The sequence below is a fragment of the Pteropus vampyrus genome, unplaced genomic scaffold, assembly GCF_000151845.1.
Source record: "Pteropus vampyrus isolate Shadow unplaced genomic scaffold, Pvam_2.0 Scaffold50, whole genome shotgun sequence".
NCBI lineage: Eukaryota > Metazoa > Chordata > Mammalia > Chiroptera > Pteropodidae > Pteropus > Pteropus vampyrus.
In genome coordinates this window covers 4,712,987-4,717,278 of record NW_011888831.1, presented here as the reverse complement: position 1 = coordinate 4,717,278, position 4,292 = coordinate 4,712,987, and positions in this window count along the sequence as shown.

Genomic DNA, 4,292 nt, shown 5'->3' with positions numbered 1-4,292 from the left:
CTTGCAGGATGGGGTGAGTGTTGTATAAGGTAATTGACTACCTCTGGGATAACACACTGAAGTGCCTGGGGGAAAGGGAGGCAGCAGACATGTAGCATCATCTTGATCCTCCCTCCTCAAACAGAGTGGCCCTGGAGTTGCCTTGGCTGTTCCCAGTACCCAAGGGGGCAGCTGTGCTGAAGCGGCCCCTCAGCCTCCCCTGCCCCAAGCTCCCAGTTGCTTGGAGCACCAGGCAGACACTTGGCAAAATGGCCTCAGATAGCATTCCTGATTTACCAGGCTCTCCACGTCTCTGGCTAATGGATGACCCTGTGCTCTCCCTCCCTCCTTTCTCTAAATGCTGCTATCTGCAAGGCCTCCCGCCCGCCTGGAGTGGGAGCCTGTGAAGGCAAGGAGAAGCGGCTGGCTGGTAGGGCCTCTGCTGGTCTTCCCTCCCTCCTTCCACACAGCTGCCCTGCCTGTAACCCCGAGGTCTCCCCAACAACTGCGGCAGAGCGTGGCTGCCCAGGGCTGCTTATGTGCTCAGATACCTCCCTTCAGCCACCATGAATTGCATGCCTGCTGGCCATGGACCAGGCACTGTTCTAGGTCCCTGCCCCCGAGGAGCTCTCAGACATAAACAAGAAACAGGACCTGAACACAGCTGCTGTAGTAGAGTTATCAGGCCTCTCTCTAGGAGAGAGGGCTTTAAGCTGAGATCTAAAAGGTGAGAATGAGCCCCCCTGTGAGATGATTTGGTGCACCATATTTTGGAAAAGAAGCTGGCTAGTGCAAAGTCCCTGAGGCAGGCCCAGGCTTACATCGGTGGGCCTGGGTGGGAGAGGGTAGGATGAAAGAGAGGAAATAGATTCCTCTTCAAGACTAGGTATCCTCTGCCAAGGCCCTGTGGGAGGAGGCCAAAGCACAGTCACCACCAGGGCCACCGGAACCCTGACAGGGCCCAGGGAGCAACCCCAGCAAAAATCCACCTAATTGTGGTGGGCTTCAAGCCCTGAGCCAGATGCTGTGCTCAAAGAGTCCCAGATGGCAGGAAAGGGTAGAACCCTTCCCCGCCCCTCAGACAGGGGGAGATGCAGAACCAGGAGCCCTGGTTTCCATGTTAACAAAGACGTGCTGTGCTTGTAGAAGTCCTGCCTGTCCTCCAGCTTCCAAACCCTGGAAGCACGATTGATTCTCAGGCCCCATTCTGGGCCTGCAGCCCAAGCTCCCCGGGGGTTCACCCTGGGGATCCTCCAGTGGCTTCAGAGGCACATCAAGTTTGACGCCACAGCTCTAGGGCCACAGAGGTAGAGAGAGCAGTCCCATCCAGGTCCTCAAGAAATTTGACATTATTAGGGAGAGAGACAGAAGTGTGATAAGCCCTGTAATGTGGCACAGACACAGCCATGAGGGGGCATTGTGAGAAGAACACCTGAGTTGGCTTCAGAGAGAAACGACACCTGAGCAGGGTGTCAAGGGCAGCAAAGGAGTGTGCCCCGTGGTCAGGGCAGGTGAGGGCAGCAGGTGGGGGCATGGGGCCAGGCCGATGGGTGTGTTTGAGCACCAGGTTGCGCAGTGGTGGGAGGGGGAGCTGTGTGAGCTGTGAGAACCCTTCGTTATCCTGGAGACCTTGACTCTACATACAGATACAGCGAAGCGCTCTACACACTCGCCCAGGAAGCTAGAGGAACCCATAGGTTGGCAGCACCCACAGGCATGTGACACTCAGCAGGGGCATTAGACTCCATTCTCCACCCCTACAAGGTCCCCCTTCCCACCCTGAGCTTCAGCCAGCTCAACCAAAAGCAGTTCTGCAAACAGACTACATTCTCTGATACTGGGCCTTAGCATATGTTGTTCCCTCTGTGTGGAACCCTTCCTCCTTCCTCCTCAGGCTTTGCAGGCCTAACTCTTTCTCGGCCTTCTAAGTTTCAGGACTAAGGCCCAGACTTTGGTGCTGGCTGCCCCTCTGAGGACCTAGAGCTGGGAGCTCAGGGACCCAGCAGTGGGGCAGGGAAGAAGGGCTGCCTCTGCTACCAGACTCAGACCCCAAGCTCTCTGAGGAGGGCAGGGGTGAGCCGGAAGGCCTGGCCTTGCAGCAGTGTGGGCCCCTGGCCACTGTCCTGTGATGGGGAGGATTGGCCCAGAGCTGGTAGATTACACAAATTTGTGGAGATTACACAAATTTCAGCCAGGCTCAATCCATACCCCTACTCCCCTCACATACACACATACCTGCAAAGAGCTGTGCTCTGTCATTTCAGCTTAAATATGTGTGACATCTTTGGCCTGATGATGGGGATTGGGGGGAATAGCAATTGTCATAGCCCAGGGGTGACAGGGCCAAACACATCAAGGCTGGTGATAGTCAAGGACATGGATTCTGGAGCCAAACTGTCTGGGCTCAAATGTTGGCTTTGCCTCTTTCTAGTTATGAGAACTTGGGCAATTGACTTACCCTCATTTACTTAATGAAAAATATTTTATCATGATAATTACATGTTTATTTCAATATGCAGTAGAGAAATATAACCAGCACATCAATCCCCATCCTAGATATTATCATTAAGACAAAGCTAACCTGAATATTTAAAGCATTTTTTAAGCAAGTTGATTTTTTAAAAATTTTTTCCCAGATTTATTGAAATAAAATAGAAAATTAGTTGCTCATATTTACATTGTACAACTCAATGAGCTTTTTTTCAATTATAGTCGGTATACAATAATATACCAGTTTCAATTGTATAGCATAGTGCTCAGAGATCCACATAACTTGCAAAGATGTCACCCCACTAAATCTAGTACCCCTCTTCCCCTTTCATATTTATTACATTATTAACCATCTTCCCCACGCTACACTCTACATCTCCATGTCTATTCTGCAACTATCCATTTGTAACTCTTAATCTCTTTGCCTTTTTTCCCACCCCAAATCCCCTCCCATCTAGTGGCCCTCAAAATATTCTCTGTATCTATGAGTTTATTACTGCTCTTGTTGTTTATTTGTTTGTTAGATTCCACATGTAAGTGACATCATGCGATATTTGTCTTTCTCTATCCTTCCCATTTCATTCAGCGCAATGCCCTCTAGGTCCATCAAGGCAATATCTTTCTCCATCCCCTTCCTTTTAGTCTGTATGTGTCTTTTAATCTGAAGTGAGTCTTTTGTAGGCAGCATATGTAGGGGTCTTGTTTTCTTATCCATTCAGCCACTCTATCTTTTGGTTGGAGCATTTAATTCTTTTCCATTTGAAGTACTTATTGATAGGAATGTAGTTATTACCATTTTTTATTCATGTTTTTGATACTCCTTCTTCTTAAAGAAGTCCCTCCAACATTTCCTGTAATACTGGCTTGGTGATGATAAATTCCTTTGGCTTATTTTTGTCTCTAAATGATAGTTTTGCTGGATAAAGTATTCTTGGTTGTAGATCCTGGGTTTTCATCATGTCGAATGTTTTTTGCCAAGCCCTTCTGTCCTGCATAGTTTCTTTTGAGAAATCAGTTACCAGTCTTCTGGGTACTCCCTTGTAAGTAACTGCTTTTCTCTTGCTGCTTTTAAGATTCTCTCTTTGTATTTAACCTTTGGCATTTTAATTATGATGTGTCTTGGCGTAGGCCTCTTTGGATTACTCTTTCTTGGGACTCTCTGAGCTTCCTGGGGTTGTATGTCTATTTTCTTTACCAGGTTAGGGAAGTTTTCCACTATTAGTTCTTCAAATAGCTCTTCAATATCTTGTTTTCTTTCAGGTACCCCTATGACATGAATATTTTTACATTTAATAGTATCCCATAGGCTCCTTAAATTATTATTATAGCCTTAGCTTCTTTTTTCTTGCCATTCTAATTGAGTGTCCTCGGCTTCCCCATCTCCTATATCAGTGGTTCGATCCTCTTCTTTATCCACTCTTTTTCCATCTAATATCCTCTTCATCTCAGATAATGTGTTCTTCACTTCTAACTGGTTCTCTTTTATAATTTCCATTTCCATTTTTATGGTTTTTATCTCTTTGTTAAAGTTTTCACTGAGTTCATCTACTCTTCCCCTAAGTTCATCTTTATAACCAGTGTTTTGAACTCTGCATCAGTTAGATTACTTGACTCCATTATTCCTGGATCTCTGTTCTGTTCTCTCATATGGTTTCTGCTTCTTTGTCTTGTCATTTTGGCTGTCTTTCTGTGTCTGTTTCTATGTACTAAGCAAAGCTCCTAAGTCTCCTGGTCTTATTAGCATGGCTTTGTGTAGTAGGTGTCCAGTGGCACAGTCCTGAGAGGGGTTCAGCTGCGGGCCAAGTTTAGCCCCAGCCTGTGCC